The sequence below is a fragment of the Emydura macquarii genome, unplaced genomic scaffold, assembly GCF_026122565.2.
Source record: "Emydura macquarii macquarii isolate MOO-44397 ecotype Brisbane River unplaced genomic scaffold, CSIRO-AGI_Emac_v2 contig_554, whole genome shotgun sequence".
In the NCBI taxonomy this organism is placed as follows: domain Eukaryota; kingdom Metazoa; phylum Chordata; order Testudines; family Chelidae; genus Emydura; species Emydura macquarii.
Window position 1 is genome coordinate 9,535,963 of NW_027130691.1, and position 23,453 is coordinate 9,559,415.

Genomic DNA, 23,453 nt, shown 5'->3' on the forward strand with positions numbered 1-23,453 from the left:
GGGCCTAGGAAAAAATCTACTCTGTGGGCAGGCTGGTTATTCCATAATTGTCCAATGCAGAGTTCCTTGTACCTTTCACTGTAGCATCTGGTACTGACCGCCATCAGAGACCGAATACTGGACTCCAGGGAGCACTGGTTTGATCAGAATGGCAATTCCTATATTTCTATGTTGTATGTTTGTATTAAGAGCTAATCCAGCTGTAGCATACCGGTTTGTGACTCTTTTCTCAGGTCTGCTCTTTTCCCATTTCGGGCAATAAGAATTTTATCAGAGACTTCAGTGGAAGTTAGTTTGGCTCTCCCTGTGCATTACCTTAATGAATGCTTACTGCTCCCTGTGTATTAGATCCATGCAAATGTATGATCCATATAAAACCGTGCAATGCTTGCTTGGGTTGGTGTTTCATTACTAGCTCAAGTCTTAGCCCAACCTTATTGCAGGGGGTCATAAACCTTCAATCAACTGTACGTCAGCTTGTGGCGCCCCCTGCAATTGGTCTGAAGGTTTGTGCACTAAGCCTTCAGGCACAGGGGAGTCTGCGGAGTTGTAATCGTGCTTTTACTCTGTGCCTGGACAACGAGAGGGCATACATAGCAAATGTTAGGTTTCCATAAAGTGTCGAAACATCTGTTGCCATGAGCGGCTTACAGACTCAATCCATCTATGCTAGATATCATTGCAGTTAGTGGGATTTGTAATAGAGAGTTGGTAGCGGAAAAGAGGAAGAATAAATCATTTAAGCCTGCCAAAAAATGGTGTAAAAAAGATGTTTGAAAAGGAAACCAGGGCTTTAGAACCAGCCTATAATGCCAAATGTATTTACAGCTATGGAAATATAATAGTCAGGTTATCAAAACCCAAATTAAATCTTCTTAATCCAATTTGCATCAAGTTTAATTAACCTATAAAATATTTTTAACACTGATTATGCAAATAAAAGTGAATGTGCTAATTAACACCTCTTACATTTGCCTATGTAAATAGCCCCTTTCTTTCGAAAGCATGACTGGGCTGGGTTTGAATGAAATATTAATGCATTAGGAAGAAGTGGATAGATAGAAGCCTTGACGCCATTAGCTCTCCAACCACTGTGGAAGTATATACCAGCTAATGTACTGAAATACAGCTTTTACTACATGAATTTGTATTAATGGGATTTCCTCCCTGAACACAGTCACGAGTGCCAGTTAGGTGTCTCTGTACTGATTTTCCATGGGAGATGCATACTGAGTCGTGGCCGTTATGGTTGTTATTGAGTGTCATTTGGAACCCCCTCAGTACCAAGCACAAATATTCTATTAAGCTGATTTAATTTGGCTAAGGATTGCAGGCCCCTAATGGGTTCTTTCTGAATTGCCACCAGTTTTTTCAAAGTAGTGTAGCAATGTAGTTTGTCTGCATGATGCAAACTGTTCCATTGTGTAAGGTCAGATTAGAAAATGTGAGGTTCTGCACTGGACTTTCAGCTTCACCCTAGTTGAAGCGTCTCCTGCCAAAACGCAGTGAACTTGTAAACTTATTTGAGCAGAGAAAGATGGTTTCCAATATCTGTGCAAAGGGACGGTTAAAACAAAGTCAATAAAGATTTTTATTTCACAGACACTTCACAAAAATGGGACCTGTTCACAGAGCTTGCCGTGCAGATAATAGCCAGATGCACAGTGCAGTGGTTTTTCTCTTAGCAGGATCAGCTTCTTTCCAGTAAAGCTCAGAGGATGAATTAGCGGGGAGAGAGGATGAGAAGCCTTCGACAGCTGTACGGTCTTCCCCCTGCATTATCAACCTACATAAAGAACAATTGGTTGTCCCCTTGGGTTGTCACGCAGCCCCAATTTGGTAGAATCAAATGTGGCTCAGATTACTACCCAAATACAGTCTCCTGAAAATGTATTTGGGGCCAGCAAAATGAGATTGCATCCCAGGATTCACTGGTATCCACAGTGTTTCTTTGCGACATCATGATGTTGTGGTGATACAATGATGGTGCTGCAATGACTTTGTCAAGCACACAAATAGCAAAATCTGCCCTTTACGTCTTTTCCCGCAGGCAGCCCCCATCGCCTGGCATCCCTTCCTTGCTATGCCACCGCACTTTGCTCCTTTAGATTTCTTAAAACGAACGCCCTGATGCAGCAAAGTACGCAGGCACGGGCTCACAACCCCTTGATTTCAAGTGCTTTGCTGAATTGAGGCCTAATATCTTCCTAAGGGCCTGTAAACGCTACTGCTGCCCTCCAAAGAAACCTAGATGAAACAAAATGGATTGAAAATTAAAAAAAAAAAAAGACAAAACCTCAACAGTGGTGGACGTGATTAGATGCTGCTACGTTCCCCTTGCGTCACTTTGCTTTTTTCTTGCATCCTTCCTCCCACCGTTTGCCTGTTGTTTGTGTATGTACATTGTAAGCTCTTCATGGCAAGGACTGTATAGTCATATACATGTCAGCTTCCTGCCTGGCGCACTCTGGCACTGCAAAAACAATAACAAAAACCACAAGGGGGTGTATTTTATTGCTGTTTAAAATTATTTACAATGAGCTCCAAAAAACTTGTACTCTTAAACCCCAAGGCCTTAGCACATTACCTTCTGCTCATCAAGAAAGATTCCACCGTTAACGCAGAGTGACTTCTTGTTGCCAGAAGCAGCTTGAAACTAACAGAGCCTTTATACCCGATAACATAACCTATGCTGAGCTCCATTTGGCTCGTGATTAAGATAACAACCTATTGATTAGAGAGAACGGAGCATAAACAGTTCCTTTTGCAGTTCGTGTCCCATGTCGATTCTCTTTTCCGGGGGACAGTGGGTTGGATTGAAATGTGTCCTAAAGATAGATGAGTGGATTTTGGTTGCTGTCTTAGTTACTTCAATTTCCTGATCCTTGTGCCCTGCCATTCTTAGCACCAACCTAAGAGCCATATGGATGGTTTAAGGCCTTCCCCATCCTCCCTGGGAATAGCCTCCACAACAATCCCAGACATAAGGTGTTCCAGGACAGGTCACGGGGTGGAGTGGCAGGTGAGCAGTGTCAGAGTGGAGGAGACTGAGGGAACATGGGAAGGGACCTGGCTGGGAAAGTCTGTGCTCTGGAGATTCTGCCCTCCCAGAAGGCCCCAAGGGACCTTTACAGCCAGGGTGCAACAAAGGGGAAACCCTCAGGGCTACATTGGCTTGATATGGAAGCTGACGTAGCCCACGAAGCTCCTGAACGAGGCTGCCTCCCTTATGTCCTGGTGCTGGAATCTGGGCCAGTGCAGGGATGAATTTGGTCCATTTCTTGTGTATGCGTGCAAGAGTCAGAGCAGTCGGTGGTGGCCAGGAGTCACTCAAGACTCTTAAGGGAATCCTGCTGTGTTGTCTAACACTGCATTGTTTGTTTATCTGATTGGGTAGAGAAGGTGAATGTGGGAGAGAGAAAGAACCTTTGAGGGGCCTACGGGCTTATGGTTTCATAGCCATCTAGCTAATAAAGAGCCATATTCAGGGAGAGTTTTACCCGCTGTTATGTTCACATGTCAGACTGTCACAGTTATTTAGTCCTGTCCCCCCAACACATGCATCGTTTTAACAGGGTGAGAATCTCTGCAGTCCTACGAATAAACGGATAATGTTACCGAGTTGTATTTCATATCGTTAGGACGCAAAGGAAACCAACAAAGCCATTAGACTTCTCTGCAGGACCTTCCTCTGTTGGCATACTATGAGGCCAAGTGACTCAAGCACGAAGCAAAAATGCACTTGTGATTAAAAAATAGAGCATGTGATCAACGTGTTTCAAAGTAGTATCACATTATATTTCTGGCTTTATATCTCACCTGGAGATACGCGGCCCCCTCCAACATACACCCACCCGCATTCAAGGGTATTATTTTAGATGGATCCTCTACAGCCTGCGCAGTTTGAGATCAATTAACCAGGAATCTCACAAAGCTTGGTGGTATGGTGGCAGTGAGTCAAGCCACCTGCTGACCTGAAAACACTGAGGTTTGATCAGGATTGCTGCTGTTTGCACTGGGTATCCAGATGTTTGGTGCTTAATGATCAGGATTTCTCTTTGGAGTTGTTCTTCTGTGGGATACTTGAGTTGGGATGGCACATGCCACTGCTGTGATATTAGACAATGGGAAAAGACTAGGGGATTTCATGAGGTAAATTTACAGCAGGCACTAGATTTGTGCCTGCAAACATTTGAATGCGTAAGCTGGCTAGTTAGCCATAGGAGAAAGCTGATCAGCTACAGGCTTTTACTGCTAACGCACCCGTGTGATGAGCAATTTCCATTCGTTTATCAAGGAGGTTGCATATGAGCAAACATGGTTGGCTGAATATTTTATCTGAAATATTTTGCACATTTTAGTGCAAATTTGGGGCAGCCCTTAGGCTACTGGCAAGTTAGCAGCGTGATGCTCAGAGCAGCCAGTGTTGGTCACCCCTGAGTTACACTGTGAAGTGCATCTGTCTGTTCAAAATGACACATGGGACTGTACCTGCATAGCTCTCCTTAACATCAGTAGAAATCATACAGCTAAATCTTTATCTGCTGCTTTAAAAGTCTACCCTTCCCCCTTTATTTCCTCACCTTATCTAATCTGTCTCTGCCTCTTTTCTCTGCAAGTTAGAGTTAACCCTTCTCCCCTCCCGTGCCTTACACAGGGCAAACCAGGGCAAAGATGCCTCCAATGAATCATCTGAGCGCCAGGACATCTGCACATACGGTGCAGGAGCAGCCAGCTGCGTATTGTAATGGCGTGTTTTCTAGGCCATGGATGTCTAGGGTTACAAGGTTGCTTCCTCAAGGAAGCTTTCATGAGGACTCTCTCTTGCTGCTGTAAATGTCTGCAGTGTTCATGTAGGCAGGATCGCAGGGTATAAAACTCCCTGGTCTCTACCTGTATCAGGAAGGAAGCAATCTATTTTCAAGGCCGAGGGAAAGCAGGCATATGATCAGTGATTGTAGCCCCAACTCTTATGCCCACATACGCCCACTGTCTTGCTAGAGAATATCTGTTTTTCATGCTCAGGCTTCTTTGGTGCTTGAAGCAGGCCAATGAAGCAAGACCAAAGGGTTTCAGCGTGAAGGAGAGCTCTCATTAGCGTTATGGAGTCCTTGTGAAATGAGTGTTTCACTGAGGCTACGTTACCCTTTCTGTTCGATACTTGGACTGATTCAGCTGCATCAAACATCGGTGTAATAATAACTACAGCCGCTCTCCTGTCAATAAGCTGGTATATGGGAGGGTGAGCAAACAGACTGTTCTTTTAAAGAGCTGTTTAATATCGGGAGTTTCTCCTGGACTTTACATGGAACCTGACATCAATTTAAATGGCACAGGTGCTTAGAGAAGGTACAGACCAAGTCAAAAGACAAATAGGGTCTGTGTGGCTAGTACAGAAGATACCAACGGAAAAGTGGTTTCTTCCTTCTGGCTGCTGCATTCCACTCTTTCCCTTCTCTTTAAAGTTCAAAATAAGGCATCACAGGGCCAGGATGGGATTTTCAAAAGCACTCTTTGCTGGCCTTGAAGTCAATGGTAAAACTCCCATTGGAGCCAAGGTAGGCCCAATGCTGAGTGCCATTGAAAACCCCACTCCCAGCCTGAATACAGAAGAGTGCAGTGCCGCGGTCAAAGGGCAGGGCTAGTGCTATGTGGATTCAAAGAGAAAAAATAATAACTAGGGAAGAGCAAAATAGACTGGATCGAATAAGAACCATCCATAGACTAAGAACAATCTCTTCATAGGTTCCAAAAAGTTCAGTGAACACTTTTTTTGAATTTTTCCTTTTTTCCTCCTCTGCAATTCCTGGCTCTGTCTGGAAGTGGAAGGGCTGAAGCACCATGAGGCAGGTTGGTCTTATGGCGCTTCTGGTCCAACTAGAAATTTCTTGGGAGACTTTCTGCTCAGATTTGCTGGCTCAACAGGTATAGATAGTTCGGAAAAGCTTTTTAGGTGATTATCCAAACCAAAATGATCTAAACCTTTTGCGGTTTGGCCATCACATGTAATAAATATCCTGGCTCTGCTTAGAGACCTCACTTCCTCCTGGCTACCATCCTCGCATTCCATTCTGGCTGTATGTATTCTGTTCATTGTTTTGTTACATGAGTATGTAAATAGCACGCAGTCCAGAACATCTTAAATTGAATAGGGTTGTGCAATCATGCAGTAGTGGCATGACTTTATATCCATTCCAAATTGAGAGGCTGACTCAATAATAACTATAATTCACAAATTCTTGGATGAGATTATTTTTTGATTTTTGACAAAACAATCAGTTTTCCGAGAGTGACTAGAAAATGTACTTTCTATCTGCTTGCCAACCTGGTGCCCCAATGACTTCTGTTTGTGTGTGTGTGTGTGTGTGTGTGTGTGTGTGTGTGTGTGTGTGTTTTGTTTTTGTTTTTTTATAGAGCCCTTGGCATACATAGAGCAGAAATCTTACTGTCACCTGCATTTCCTGTGGAAGGCCAGTATGTTACTGCCACTTGTATTCTGCAATACGCTCCACCTTCTACTCTAATAAGCTGTCTTTGTTAACCAGGTTATCTATGAAAATCTCTCTGTGGTGCAGCACTTTCATGGACTGACACTTCTGTTCATTTTCCTCTTTGCACATAAAAGCACAAGTTCTTATTTTAGTTCAGGTCAGCTCTTCTTTATCTGTGTCACTTGGCATATTTGGGGATATTTTGCAGCTACAGTAATACTGCCTTGTGATTTGGAAGAGATGGAAAATAAGGGACAAAATGATGCATAACCAGGGTGTGTGTGTGTGTTTTTATTCTTTTTTTATAATCTTAGAAGCAGAAACATCTGTTAGAATCCATAAACAGCTGAGTTCAGCAACAGACCTCATGCGTTCCTCTGTAACTTACACAGCAGTGAAAAGAAATAAATCAGTCTGGCAACAGAGCATGAAGCAAATTTAGGGAGGGAAAATCCCCAAATCAAGTCTTTCTAAAAGATTGAATAAGATCCCCATTAGTACTCACTAAAGCAATCTGAATAATGTATCTTACACACACATGCACACTCCACTGTCGCTGCTTGAAGAATTCCATTATACTAAACCTCATCTGAACTGTTCTGATTAGACTTTGACTGCAGCACAAGAAGCCGTATTATGGACTAGGCCCCCAAGAGAAGTTGGTGGAAGTCCTGTTGCTTGAGGCATTTATAACTGGAGTGGACAAAGCTCTAGGAAATATATTGCACTGGCAGGGAACTGAACTCGATGATCTTATAGCTTTGTTCCATCTCTAGCTTCTGTCAAGTCTGTATCAACAAACACACCTTGGATAGGGTGCTACTGCAATTTTTATAGTAGCACATACTCATCTGGGACTCCTGCCATTCCCTGGACGTTAAGGGCTGAGCTGGAGACAGGTGGATGGATTCTGAATTGGCTTACAGAGCTCATCATTAAGGTGTCGTAATTTGCTTCCCATTCACAATCATCGGAGATTTCACAGTTATTTCATATTCTAAGTACAGGAGAAAACCTCTGCACTCCCTCTCTCCCTCTCCAGTACCACTACATGATAACAGTAACCAATGTATGAGCCCTGTGCAAATTGTCTTTATATATGCAAAGCATTTGTTATAGAGTCCAAGTTAGGCATGAAAGGCTAATAGAATTGGTCAGTTAGGGCCAAATCTTGATGCAGGTGTATCCATGGCATGGCACCTGTCCCTGTGTGTCTATAGGTTCCTTTAGCTCAACAAGCACTGCCATGATTTTGCCTGGACTCATAAATTCTATCTCCAGCTTCCCTTATACATAGTTAGCTAAGGGATGTTACATTAGAGCCTCAGAGTTACAAACACCACAGTTATGAACTCATGGTCCAAAAAAAAAAAAAAAAAAAGCTAATACTGTACAGTACCTGTTAAATGTAAACTACTAAAAAAAAAAAAGAAAAAAGGGAAGGTTTAAAAAAAAAATCTGACCAGATAAGAAAACTGTTTCTGTGCTTGTTTCATTTAAATGAAGATGATTAAAAGCAGCAGTTTTCTTCTGCATAGTAAAGTTTCAAAGCTGTATTAAGTCAACGTTCAGTTGGAAAGAACAACCATAAAGTTTTGTTCAGAGTTACGAACATTGCAGAGTTACGAACAACCTCCATTCCCGAGGAGTTTGTAACTCTGTGGTTCTACTGTATTTGCATTCATGCAGCTAGTGATGGTTGTGCTTTACAAATAACCCAACTGTTCATGGGTCATATTACCTGCCCTTTCTGTCAATGCACCTATATAGGGCCAAAAATAATAACTAGGAGAAATGTTGACATTTCTTCCCTACTGTTTTTTCTTTTCTTTTCCTTTATTCCAGCTGAATCTAATATTCATTGACCCTCACTCCAGTTGCAGTTAATTGTAACGAGAATATAGCTGGAATGGCCGAGAAAGTAATTTTATAAGCATAGTAAAATGTTCAATGGCACAATCAGAGGCATGCACTTCTCAGGGTAGCTTTAGGGTTTACGGTTGTAGTCTAACCCTCAGAATGCACTTGATGGACCTAATTCTCTTCTCACTGACACCAGTTTTACAATGGTGTAACTCCACTGAGTTTAATGGAATTCCTCCTGATTTAAGTAAGTAAAAAGAGGATAATCAGACCCTTATATATCTGAAAGTAGTTTGTTCAGAGCCTCATTGCTAATATCCAGCTCTGGTTACAAGCATGTAATTATGAGCAAAGGACCCAATCTGCGGGCCTGCTCTTCCACTCCAATGATAGCTGTGTAACTGGCATATTGTACCATACGTTTGATCCATTGCAGTACACACCAACCTACAGTTGAAAAAATTAATTCTGTCCTTTAATTGCTTAGTTCTACGTCTCTGCCTGTAAACACAGTAGAATGGACAGAATTTGCAGACTGGTGTGGGGAGAACATTCCACTGTTACATGTCCCTTACTATTCAGCCAAATACTGCAAATACTACATTATTCCGCGAAGCTCTTTTCAGTGCAAGAACTATGTGAACATACATGAAACCGTTTGATGAAATCATGCTATGTATATCACAAACTGACAAAGCTAAGGACGTTGAACGTTAAGGTCAATAGGTTCCAGTTAACTCTCCTTGCTGTGTATTGCAGTACACATTTCGCATATCGAGGCAGCGATTGTGTTGTCTTGTTTGGGAAGAAAGGGTGCTAGTATATTATAGACAGGGCATTACTACAGCCTAAATAATAGCTCATACTTATCTGAGATTACATAAAGGCAACAGAGATACCACAGTTACTTGTATACTGCATTGTTGTAGTCACGTTGATCCCAAGATATTAGAGACAACATGGGTGAGGTAATATCTTTTATTGGACCAACCTCTGTTGGTGATAGAGACAAAGTTTTCAAATTTACAGAGAGCTCTTCCTCTGTGTAAGTACAAAAAGCTCGTCTCTCTCACCAGTGGAAGTTGGTGTCATGCTTTTATGAATTTTCTGGCTTTGGTTGGTTTCTGTCACATAAATGTGGTGGAGGTGAGGGGAGGGAGGAGGAATTTAAATTGAACTGTTTTTAATTATACTATATATCTCCTGGTGACTGGGCATGGTAGAGCCGGACTGCTCCATTTGTCATCAAGTCGGTCTTTATGGGTTTGAAAAACAACTGATTATGCATCATTTACACACATAATGACTCAAATTCTGTCCTGAGTTACACCCGTACAATCCTATTGTTTGCAGTGGGCCGTTTTTGTGTAACCCAGGGCACCATGTGGTGCAGTGCATTTACCACTGACTAGTGCATCCCCATGTAATATTTGCAGACCTCTTAATAGAAAATGAAGTTGCATAATAGTGAATGTGCAAATATTGACAATGCATTTTCATGGAGCAGTGTATAACCCATCGTCTCCCGTGAGCCTTTTTCCAGGAAGCCCAATTCTTTTCTCCTAGTAAAAGCCACAGGAGTATGCTTATTCCTTGGGGCAGCAAAACTAAAAGGGCCAGATCCTCAACTGGTATAATTCAGCATAATGTCATTAAACTGATTGACTCAAGATGAGAATCTGGCCCAAGGGAACTAGACTCCCACAGCCAGCTGGCTCTCAAGATCCCATTTGCAGCCACCAGAGGACGGACACGGAGTTAATTTTTTAGCAGAGCTGTGCTATTGAGTGTGTAATATATGGTGTAAATAGATCACATAGCATTGCTGCTGAAATGTCTTACTCTACCAAATATAATCTCTGCTGGTTCCATCCTGGACCTCTAATACATTTCTCTTCTCTTATTATTGCACCAACACTGTAGTAGCACCAGCATGAAATTAGTTTATTAAGGAAAACTTAAAAATTCCTGTTAATCAGAGTCTCTTGAATGGATAATTACTAAACCCCTGAACTTCCCATGATCATCTTGGGCCTCCAGTTGCAGTTAAGTTTCTGGAGGCAAAACCCTGGCTGCATTGAAGTCAATGGCAAAACTTCCATTGATTTCAGTGGGGTTAGGATTTTGCCCCGAGTGCTTTAGCCTAAGCTGAATTTTCCCATTTTCTCATTTCTGAGCTACAGCTCAACAAACTGGATATTTTCCTATCCTCTTTTGGCTCTTCAGGCGCTCCCTTTGCATGTGCACATCAGCATGCAGGATTATAATTATTACAAAAGTGGTTTTAAGTAGCACCCCATTGATTTTTAGTTTCCACACTACATATTAATGGACTGAGCGTGCACTCTTTATAATCAGAGCAGTAGAAATTCAATAATGACTCTGCCATGGTGTTTGAGTGACCTCAGCTACTGAATCCTTTCCAATTTCAACCATTTGTAATGAGAATAGCAGATTTAGCTATGCCGTTTTGTTGCGTTAAAGCAAAGTGCCCTGCCAACCGAAGCTTTTCTGATAGACCAGCCGACAAGAATTACCGTGGTTATTTCTTTCCTTGTGCCCAAAACAATTTAAAACTGTAGTGTCACAATGTTCATCATAGCGCAGTGGACATAAGAAATCGATAATTTGCATAATCTGCATAAAATATTCCATTATAACTACAAGATGATAGCCCGAGTAGAAATCAACTGGCACAGTTCATGGTCCCCAAGGAATGTAACTTCTCTGGATAGTTTAGTAATCATTCAACTAAGCTTAGGGCTCTTTAATTGTGTATGGTTATTGGTCCCCACGGCTTTTGTCCCCCTTTCTTAAAGAAAGTGATAGTTGGGTGAGCCACCATTCTGGAAAATACTATTTCTCAAGATGTGTCTTGAATACATTACATGCAAAATGTTCAGAAACTTGCTGAGACAAAGTGGGAAGGAATATTCCGAGAGGAATTAATTCCTGAATAACATTTGCTTGGCTGGTTAGGCTTGTAGAATTTCTTGGTTAGGCTATACGCATGAACTCATGATGAGTAAATGGAGACCACGTTATCCTACTCGAAACTCTCTGTTGGCCAGTGGGAATGCCAATAGGCAGTGGGCATGTTTGACAAATTCTTTCTTGCAGTATCCTTGAGCAAGAAAGGATTTCTGTATTCTTCAAATATTAATACCAATTGTCCTTAAGCTTTAATTAATTATTTGTATGCAGAAGACGTTAGAATAATCATGTGAAAAGCATGCTTCTGTACATAATACTCCATTGCTGGATGGATGGAGAAACAAATGCATGAATCTCACTCTTTTAATTAAAATCACTTACAAGGCTGATCTGGGTAAATGAGATTTTTTTCTGAAAATAAATATTCTTGATTTCTGGATAAGAGATGAACCTTGGAAGCAGAGAGAGAGCGTGTGCATGTGTATGCTATGCTGTGCAAAACATTTGACTTTGGAATTGAAAACTGTCCGTTTGTGAGTGTACGGAGCTGTGTGTAACGTGCAATGATTTGCATTAGTGGCAAAGTTAAACTTGAGTAGGAAGTGTTTTTTGCACAAAGTAGTTTTCTGCGAAAAGTTCGAGGCAGCTTTTGGCAGTGCATTTGGAGTTGGGAACAGTCACACGGTGGAAGCCATATGGTATTCCTTCTGGCACTCTGATTGGTGGAAGTTACCCCTTGTTCTCTGGATGATCTGGAGCCATTTTGACTGATTTCTTGTCTTGAAACTTCATTGACAAAGCAACATTTCAGAAGGATGAGATTGCCTGAAGTGACATATTGGACATGTTCATGCGAAGTTTTGTGAACAAAATTCCAGTCCTCTTCCAAACCGACGGGAATAATATTGCATCAGGTATTAACATAGAGTATGCTGGGGCGACAGGCTGAACTGTGGCAAATGAGGTAGGATCCTTCCTGAAGCAGCTTTCCTGGCTCTCTCCTCTGGCTTTCAAATTCTCATCTGTCTAGGATTTCCTTTCCTTTATGGCAGGTAAAAGGAGTGAGGGATTTTTGCCACTCTGGCACCAGGAGGTGTGAAGGGAAAGACAATAAGCTCCATTGTTGCAGCTCTGTCTATCTCAGGGATTTAGTAGTGCCACCATTACTGTGGTATTTGAGTGCCTCACAGTCAATAGTATATTTATCCTCACAACACCCCTGGGCGCCAGGGAAGTGCTATTACCCCCTGTTTTACTTAGGTGCAGAAGGACTAAGGGCCATATTTTTAAAGGTATTTAGGAGCCTAATGAGATTTTCCAAAGCACCAAGGTGCCTAATTCCAGTTGAAATCAGTAGGAGTTAGGCACCTAGCTGCTTTTGAAAACCCTACTGGGCACCTTTGTGCATCTTTAGACACTGAAATACCTGTAAAAATCTGGCCCACTGTGACTTATCTAAGGTCACCCAGGAAGTCTGTGAAGGAGCAGGGAACTGAACCCAGCTTTCCTGAATCTTCTACCCTGGATTAGGCAGGATTTGAACTTGCAAGCACTTGCAAACAAGTCAAAAAAACATTCTTCTGTTCCACCAAACTGTTTTTCCTCCCTGTTTATTAAACAAGCCCTTCAGCATTGCCATAGGCTGCATCTAAATAAAATGTAGGCTGCTCCTTTGCTATTACTAATTATACCGTGCAAAAGCTGGCCAAGAGTGGAAAACCAAACTAAAACACTGTTTCTTGTGACCAAGTGTACTAGACAAGAACTGGAACACTCCCTGTTGGGAATGTGCATGAATACAAGGAAACGAGTTTCTCATTGTGCCCTGAGGATTATTACCAGGTACGTTGGACTGGTAGAGGCAGCAAATTCCACAGCTGGGAACCCTCCTCAAAGACCAGTCTTTATAGATTCAACTCGAGGCACTGACAGCAAGGGGGCTTCAGATAATCTTCACCAGTCACAAAGAGGGCATATGAAGGCAGGAGAAAGTGGTCTGAAAAATAGTTGGATTGTAGACCGTTCAGTTCTTTATAGAATAATCATATCATCCTGCTTCCGTTGAAATCTGTCTGGCTTGGGCTAGGACTTCCCTTACAAACCTGGTTAGGCCCAGATACAGTATCTGGCTGATTGAATTTTCTGTGCGCTGCAGAGGGACAGTTGTTTAAATCCATAGGAAAATCAAAGCAATCATGAACTAGACTGTTATTTAGAAAAGTCAAATTAGAAATATGACTGTAAGTGCAGAGGATATGATCCCTAAGAACCAGCTGGAAGCTCAGCTTTTGAAAATGTTACCCCCCAACCGCTCTGGAAGGGAATTATTGTCATGTTCTGTTAATCAGACTGTCTGGATTATTTTGACATGCAGCCTCCCTTGCACTTTTCAGTATCCCCAGGGCGGAGAGAATTACTGTGGTGTGACCAACCATGGAGTCGCTCCTATGACCAAACATTGCAGGGTCAGATCCTCAGCTGTGTAAGTTGGCATTGCTCCATAGAGCAAGGATGATTTGGATCAGGCGAGGATCTGGACACCCGTATGAATCGAAAGCAAAACCCGAGGAGGTAATGATGCTCCCAAGCATGTTTTCAGCTAAGGCACAACCCCAGACACTCATTGAAGGAACATGTTTGCATAGCCCCAGCTGAGCTGGTTGTTCACAAATATGCTGCAACTGTTTGAAAATTGTCAAGTCACTTCACTATTATCTCTCTCAAATGAACACTGGGTTCACTTTGAGTGTTGCAACTCAACAGCTGGTGTAGATATGATGTCTTTTTAGCTGGCACTAAAGGAGAGTGCGTGTGTATTTTTTCTATTTATTTATTTATTAAGAGCTAATACATTTCTAGCAGGATTATTGAAACTGTAGCATGTAATTATTTCCCAGAAATGCATTACTCGCAGCTCACTCTTGTGATGAAGCACACACTGAAAAAGAGTAGACAGGGGAAAATAGCCTAAGCATAAACTGGGATTGGCTCCTCTGTGAGCAATTTTAGCATGGATGGGATAATAATAATAATAAATATCTAGCTCTTGTATAGCCCTTTTCATTAGTAGCTCTCAAAGTGCTCTGCAAAGGAGGTCAGTATCATTATCCTTGTTTTACAGACAGGGAGACTGAGACAATGCCTCAGTTGTCCCCATCTGTAAAACCAAGATAATGACCTTGTCTAAGGTCACACACAGCAGATCAGTGGCAGAGCTAGGAATAGAACCTGGGTCTCCTGAGTCCCAGCTCATTACTCTACCTTAGACATTTTACCCCGAAAACTCCAGTGCCACTTTTATGGATGGAACGGTTGGAAATTCATACTACTGAGCAGAGGAGGAGCAGAGACTCACACTCTTCTCTCTTTAGAAAGTCCCAATCCCCCTTCAGTTCTTCTCACCCCCACCATCCCCTCCCTATATATTTTTAAATGACACAATGTCTTTTCTATGTTACTAACTGCAACTGCATCTGAAGAAGTGAGCTGAGGCTCACGAAAGCTTATGTCTACTGAAATTAAATGTGTTAGTCTTTAAAGTGCTACAGAACTCTTGTTGTTTTTGCTGTATACAGACTAACACGGCTACCCCTCTGGAACTCTTCTATGTTACTAATGATACCTTAAGGTCCCAATTCTGTACTGAAAGCAACACAATTCTAAATCTAGGATCAGAGTCTAAATTTTTTAAGGTAGAAATATATGTTTTCAATGTGTTGTTTACTTTCCACCATTCATATTGTTTGCTTGCTTTTGTGTATTTCAACTTGCTGGGCAACGAAAACAGGCCAGTTTCACTTTTGTTTCTAGCTGGTTACGTTTTCTTGACATTCATGCAGGGGAATGTTTAAATCCAAACCAAAATCTGTTTCCATTTTAATTCAAAATGAATCATGATGACACTTTAAAAGTCATTTTTGCAAACTTTCAGCCATTGACCTTCCATTGACCCCAAAAGGAATAATCACGTGCATAAAGTTAACCACATGTATAAGTCTTTGTAGGATCAGGGCTTAAGCTATGTTCCACTCTCTTTAATTCATGCAGATGCTCTGTTTCCACTTCTACCTATCAGACTTTGTGTCTCCTCAGTGTTTGACTTGATTGTATAGGCACAAAACACCACCTTCCCTTTCTCTTCCCTCCTCCCTCCTGGTGGATATACAAGATATAGTGACTATTATTTATCAGACTGATGTTCCAGCTTAGAAATACCAAGCCCACTCAACACATCCTTCCCTTCAGTTTCAAATCAGTTTCTGATCAGTGACCTATTTGCCTAGCATGGATGCATTGAAAGTAGTCAGAGTGACCTCTGGAGTATCGAATGGGTACTACATGTGAGCACCTTGCCATCATCCAACAGAGGTTTGGAATATGAGCCTGGGTCTCAGGGTCTGTAGTGTGACAGAGGTGAAGCTGCTTATATCCTGTCACGTCCACAAAGCTCACTTTAGATCTGATAGATTGTAAGAGAGGCTGATGCAGTTTCTCCCATGCACCTAGTAATGGGATGTGCATTTATCTCCATTTTCCCCCAGCTTCTTAACCTCTCCTCCTCCTCCCCCCCCCCCCCACTTCACACCCTCCTTCATCCTATAATAGTGGCCTTCCCTGCAGCTGATGAGGGTCTCACTGTGGAGCACGTGCATGGATCATCCTGGGTTTTCTGGGGGAGGGAAGCGCCAGGAGGCCTGCTGGATCTCCCTGCCTGGCAGCACAGAGCTTCCTCATTACGCCGCCCAGCCAACCCTCTGTCTATCATGGCCCTGTTTCATTCCACTTAAATCTCTGTTAAACATTAATCAAACACTGAGGGCTCTGTTAGCTGGAATGGCTCGCTCCCTGCTACGTTACCCGTAAAGCCATGGCAAGCAGTGGAAGGCTGTGCTGCTGATTCTAAACAAATACATTTTTCAGCTCGCTCTCCCGATAGAAAAACCTTAGGATTTCTGTCCTGCACGTGCCCTTTACAAGACAAAATCCACAGCTTTGAAGTTGGCTGGTTTGTTGTTAACTTGCCAGTAGAGGCTGCACTTGCCCTGTGAACGCACAGACCCAGACGAGTTGAGTCTGGGGTATTAGTACAAAGCCCTCAGACCAGAGATTATTCCGATGTAGGCTGGTATTATTATTTATCTGTTCCCTTAGCAGTTAGCATGGCAGTTTACGGAGATTAAAAAAGACACAGGGTAAACATTTGAAAAGCAGCGAAGTGACTTCAGTGCCGAAGTCCCATTGACTTTTAATGAGACTTAGGTTCGTGAGTGCCTCACTCACTTTTGAAAATGGGATTTATCCATCTACGTCACTTGCATTGCTTTGCAATGCTGAACAGAGGAACACCTGGAGACCATTAAACATACAGGCCCCAGTACCTAGAGTTTCAAAGGTATTTAGATGCAGAGGCACTTCTGAAAATCCCACTAGGTGCTTAAATCACTTTTGAAAATAGGACTTAGATGCTCTTGAAAATTGTACCCAGAGTCCCACCCCAAAGAACTGGCAATCGATCTCAGGCTGAGATAGAAGCTCCCACACTGAGGCATGAGAAGAGGTCAGAGAAGGAGAACTGAAAATAATAGGAGTCTGGTTTATGTTGCAGACTGAATCATGTAGGTTCTGAGAATGTGGCAGTGGGGAGCAATAGGTAGCAAAGTGAGCAGTCGAAAGGAAGGCAACAGAGATGGCTTGGGAGGAAGGGTTGAAGGATGAGGGCGAGGACACCAGAAGAGAGGTGTTGCTCCAGGCAAAAGATGCAGCAAGAGAAGAGGTCTGAGTCAGCAAAGAGGAGATAGAGGGAACAAGAAAGTGAGAAGAATCGGCCATCGGGTGCAGAGAGGGGACAGATGGGATCTCAGGGGGAAGAGGCCAGACCTAAATCCCAGGGAGGATTTGAATTTTATGCAGTGGTTGGACACCAGGAAGGACCCCACAGCGAGGACAGTGCTGCAGATAGCAAAGATAGTAACTTTAAAAATCTCTCAAACTTTATTTTCTCTTGTCTCGGAATAAACAGGTGACAGACCCGTCCCTGCTCCTGCACCCCATCCATCACCTGCGCGATTTAACAGCTGGGCCCTTCTCCTTCAAGCTGTGACATAGTTCTCCATGGATGCTCCTTATTACACTTTCTTTGCTTTAGCTGGAGCTCAGTATTCTCTCACTGCCACATTATGAAACTGGGCCAAATAAACAGCAGAGGCGTCTCATCCATCACTGCTTTAATTTTGTTCCTTGGAGGAAATAAGCAGTCAGGGGAAGCAGCATACAATATAGTTTTAACATCAACCTCAAGGCCATTTTAACATCAAGGGAGGATCATAATTAAAGCGATCATCCTGGCAAGGATGGCATATCCACCTCGATTTGGGTCACTCAGTCAGGTTCTCTAAGCATTTTTGAAATTATACCCTCTCCTTTCCTTTTAATTTGATAGTGAATTTGATGCTGGTCAAAAGAGCGTTGTTTGACAGCCTGGAAACTGTAGGCTTTTGCTTAGCCATAGAAAGTATGGACAGCATCACAAATGTCCCATTCAGTCTGTGTACCTGTGTTATCTCTGCCCTAAAGGGCATCTCCTTTGAGAGGTCTCCTATTCAGTGCCAGGGCTCTCTTCTGCAGGATTGATTCCACAACAGCTCCTGTTGAATGAACACAGAAGATTGCTGGGAAGGCTGGAAGGAGACTTGGGTTGCAGGATCTCTCGCTCGCTGTTCACACTCAGCTCTATGTCCAGAGCAGACTGGAAAATCCAACGTTTCTGTATCCCTAGTTTGACTCTGTGTCAGTGGAAATCCCTTTTTAGACCTTTACACTTTGAGAAGTTTTACCCTTTGAGGTAAGCTGCACTGCGTGAGATTTGAGTGTCTAATTGCCATTAAAGAAATCAATAGGTGCCATGGAGCTGAACCTCCAGTGGTATTCTCCAATAGTTAACCCTTTAAGATCTTCTGATTCTGGAGCCAGGCATGCCAGCAACGGTGTCATGGCCGCTGCAAGCAAAACCCCCTTTTGGCAATCTGCATGTGAGGGACAGATCATTCAGTCACTCTGTTTTGGGGTGCTTCTTCCTTCCTGCCTGTCACTATTCACAATTGTTGCTCTTAAATTTCTGCCTCTGAGTTCCCATGTAAGGACCTGTCCTGCACCTATTGGACCATTGGCTAAATACCCATTGACTTCACTGGGAGCAAGATCAGATTGCAAGGCAGCATCTCCCCAGTACCCTGCTGTACCATTCTGTACAAATTCCTTAGACCTAGTTTCTCTCTGAGACAAACTGATGCTGGAAACATATTCCAAGCAACGAAGCTATCCACTGGAATATGTTTCGCTCTGCTATTATCCTCTGTGCTCCTCCAGCACGTTGTTTTCATTTTATAGTAAGCAAGTTTTGATCATTCCATAGTAGACAAACTTTCCAGGAATGACAAATGTTGCCTCACCTCAAATGATAAGAGGGACAGATGTTCTAGAGAAAAAGAGGCAGGGAGAAAAAAAACCAGACTTGCAACCAGCCTTGTTTGAACTTTTCTTCTGTAGTTAAAAATAGAGAATTGAAACCACAGGAAACAGAATGTCTAACATTACTTTACCTTACTCATTCCAGATAAGTACTGTGATTGTGAAAGAAGGATCTTTAATATCCCTTTTATATAGGGAGCATCTTATTAACTCAGAGAGACAGCTGGGGTTGGCTTTTTTTTTTTTTCCTGGAGGAAATAGTAAAAGTTGACAGGTAATTTCGTAAATGAAGACAGTCAGCAAACATCTGTTGAAGATGATAATGTCTGAGTGGTTTTGTTGTTCCTATGAAAACTTAGTTACATTCAGTTTAGATTAATTTTTCATTGTCTTCCGTTAAATGAGAGTTGCTTACGCAGCTGCCTCAAATGGAACCTTGATTGCTTTTCATCTAGTGCCAAAATCATAAAAGACAGGAAAAAAATCAAATGCATAAAAGCATTTATGAGCATTGATACAATAAATTTGTGCTATAGTGAATTTTAGTTTGATAAATTAAAGTTTTGCTGTACGGCAGTTTGTGCGTGTGTGTGAAAGGATCATACACACTAGCCATTTAAATTCAATACACTGTTAAACATCAATAAATGCAGTTCTGGCTGCTAGCTGGAGCTTTTCATGTGTCTTTTGTGGAAGTCCCAAAAAGTTTGAGAAGTTCTTTGGGAGACATGAAATGTAACAGTACAAACATCGTAAAAATCACTAGATAAGGATGCAGAAGACATGAGTTCATATCCCAACCCTGCCACTGAAGTGTGTGACCTTTACATATATTAATTAATTAAGCATAAAGCAAGGATTGTCTTGTAGTTGAGACACAGAATATATGGGTTAACCCCCTGCTATAGACTCCCTGTGAGACCTTGGGCAAATCACTTTATCTCTGCAAGCCTCAGTTCGCCATCTCTGAAATGGGAAAAATAGTACCTCCTTTCTCTCATCCTGTGTTTGTTTTCTCTTTAGAGATTCTGAACTCTGGGCAGGAACTGGTTCTGACTGTGTATGTACAGCACATAGCACAATGAAGTCCTGAATATGCTTGGGGTACTGTAATACAATTCATAATAATACAATAATTGCAAAGAGCCAATGCACAAACCAAACCTTGGTTTGAAAAACTCCAGTTGTGTTTGGGCCGCATGCTGGTCCCCTCTCATCTGCCTGTGGATGAATTTCACTGAAGGTGTATATTTCTGTGAGGCTGGGAAAGTGGTGAGGTTCTACTCTGTGTAAAGGTCACCAGATGCTCAGCCAGATGTGAGTGAAGGTTGCTTGTTTGGGGGTTTGTTCATACAATAACACTTGAGTCCTGTTATAACCTTTTCCAGGGTTTTGTTTTGACATAAATGTCAGGGAATGACGCAAATTCAGCTTTGGGATGAGAATCTCAACAAATATATTGACGGGATTCAAACTGTAGCTTGGACTTTCTAGAGAGCTGGTATTTGGGCAGTTTAGATGGTTCTTGGAACTGCTATTTTTCACCATCTAGCAGCATCCTCCTCTATAAGCGCGTTCAAAAAAGAAACTAAATAGCCATTGATTTCCCTGTATAGGGTTTGACAAGTCATGAAAATCTCTGGCCAGAGGAAGGTACTGTCTCTTTAAAACACTGATGTGTTGAAGTTCACTGTAAAGTAATTTATTTATACCTTCTTTACCCAGAAGAGCTCAATTCATATGTCTCAACAAGTTTTTAATAAGCTCCTGCTTTTCTTTTCTCTTTTGAGCCAGCTTTCTCCCAGGTTTGACAGAGGAACAAGTAAGACAAATGACTTTGTGGGATCCTTCAGTAAAACCATGACCCGTGAGAGCAACGCTAGACCTGATGGTCCCTTTAGGACCTGGCAGCATAAAGCAGCCATGTTACCTGCTGGTTTTCATGGAGTGAAGTAGCAGAACTCTGAAAGGAGGTCAGCCCTCCTAATCAGATGATTGTTCCTGTGATACAAAGAGGGGAGATTATACAGGGGAGAAAGGAAAAGAAAAACCTTCATAAATGGAGGAAGGTATTATCAGAATTCTCTTCTGCAAGGCTCCCCTGCATGGAAAGTGTCCAGTTGACATAGTTTATACTGGAGGGGGGTGATGGCATACTTTGGCTATGTAAGGGTTAAGGGAACACTGAAACAGGGCAGAATTGAGGCCGGGGGAGGGAAATAGATTCAATTGAATCTTAAATTCTGCCTTCCAACATGTTTTCTGTCTCTTTTAATACCCACTTCCTGCAGAATATGCACAGAGAAAGCATTCCATTCACAAGTTCAATTTTCTCAGTTCTTTGACTTGTCACAAGTATTTTTGCACTTACCAATAAAGTGCATCAATAATTACAGATATCTGGTTTTTGCTGGCATGGGAAGAACATGAAAGTAGTGGGCGTTAAGTTAGTCCTGGCTGCTAAAATTTTCTGTCTCTTGCACGTTTCCCAATGGCTCTCTGAGAGCATGAAAGCTGCGTCTTGGTCTTGGAACCTGCTTGGCTGTTTCTGTTGTGAAAATGGGCTTTGCATAAAAGAGCAAGTGAGAGAATTGTTGGTATGATCACAGCACTGGACATATAGGGAATACATAGTGTGACCTGGAATGAAAAACCTCCATTGCCCATTTTCACATTGGCATGTCCTTGCAACGTGTCATGGTAATGAGTTCCACAGGCCATTTGTGCATTGTGTTAATGACTCAATAGTTTTTTTTAAGTAGAGGAATGCTTTTTTCTCTTGTAATTCACATAGTAGATAGGGCCAGATATATATAATCCATTATAACTACAGCTTCAGGGTTCTTTTGGAAAGAGACAGGTAACAAGTAGAGTTGATTGGGGAATTTTTCAACAAAACTTTTTTTTTTTTTTTTTGGGGGGGTGGTAAAAAAGACTGATTTGTCTAAGGCAAAATTGTTCATGGAAACGTATCTGTTTTGACTAAATTTTCCTCGGGAAGGATTCTCAGATCCAGGATGGATTTTCTGAAGTGAGAGAGGGAAAGAAACACCCACCCTTCCCAGAATAGTCATTAGCCCAGTACTTAGGATGCTCATCTGACATGTAGGAGAACCAAGTTCAAATCTCTGCTCAAATTGGCCATGGTGGGGACTTGAATAGCTGCTGTGCTAGCGCCTGGCCCTGGCAAGGTGAGCTGGGGTACTATAAAATGTCAATGCAGCAAAACATCACTGAGAAAAGTTTCCCAACAAAAGGCTAAAGAGGATATACAATGGCCTTCAGTAAAAAAAAAATGTAAAGCGCCTAAATGACTTAGGAACCTAAGCCTCTGACTTTCAGTGAGACTTAATGTCTACAGGCCAGGTTTACAAAGGTAATTAGGTGCCTAAAGATGCATATACCATAGCTGACTAGATGGTTTTAAAAATCTCATTAGGCACCTAACTCCCATGGGAATTATTTGAAAATGAGACTTAGGCAGTTAAGTGTTACAACGCTGAGTAGAACGACAGCTGCAAATCTGGGCCTTAGGAATTTTTGAAAAATTATACCCCTTTTCACCAAGATCTTTGATATAAAAAGTTTACATGCTATAGGTCTGATCCTCCGCTAGTATGCTGACTCCATTGACATGACTGTAACTGTGTCAATTGATACTAGATAACGCCTGCCCAAATGAAAAAGGTATGCAGTAGCCCAAGGCACCAATACAGAGCTCTGATTACCAGCATCTCTGAGACACAACTTTCTCTTTATTTTTGAGCATTTTGTATTCGGAGTTCCTGTAATTCCCATTTCCATATTTAAAATGCTCCATTGGCTTTAGGAACCCCTTTAAATTGCTCATAAAGGCCAGAGACCTCTTTACAGAAGGAGCTGCATGGCGAAGTCAGCCTCACTGCAAAAATAAAATCCACTTTCACTATGAAATTTACTTTCTCAAAACTGTAATTGTTGCTGATGAAAACCCTTAGTAAAATCTTTATCCTTTCAAAGGCTGGTAAAAAATAGTTTAGAATGAATGCCAAATAGCTTTCAGAGTCTAGAATGTGCATTAGAATCACCTCTGAATAGAGATTGTGTTAACCCCTTCCTTCCTGCCTGACCGTGCAGGGCGGTGTACAAGAAAATTATCTTTTGATTTATGTATAGAGTACAAATAGTGCGTGAGGTGTTTACAGACAAGAAAGATGGGTCCCGTCCCAAAGTGCTTGAAATCTAAGCAGTCTTTAAAATAGTCATACAGGGATTTACACGGGGGGCTATCAAAGAGCATCATTGTTCCACTGTGAATGTTTCATGGAAGACCAGTATAATCTGCTCTGTGGTCCCAGCATTCAATTTATAGGATACTTGCACAGTCTGGTGACCTGCAGTTTAGAGTTCATTATGTTGGGACTTTCAAAAGAGCTCGTGTTAGCCTTACTCTGCTCCCACTGAAGTCAATGACAGAGTCAGGCCCATAGTAAATGCCTTTGAAAATCCCACCTTTAGTGTCTATTCATGCTGAAGAGAATTAGGATCCGTAAGTACTAGAGCATTTGGACTTTAGTAATTGGATTGTAAATTCTTTGGGGACAGAAGCTATCATTTCTTTTTGTGTTTTACAGCTCCTAGCACTATGGGGTCTTGGTGCAGGACAGGGGCATCTAGGCATTACCACAGTACACAGAATAATAATTCCTGGAGCTGGTA

The 23,453-nt window shown here is 42.0% G+C and overlaps 1 protein-coding gene across 2 annotated transcripts in view; it reads left to right on the plus strand.

Annotated features, from left to right (window-relative positions):
* TMEM132C (transmembrane protein 132C) overlaps nucleotides 1-23,453 on the plus strand; it is a 272,979-nt gene that overhangs the window by 157,215 nt on the left and 92,311 nt on the right. The window lies entirely within an intron of this gene.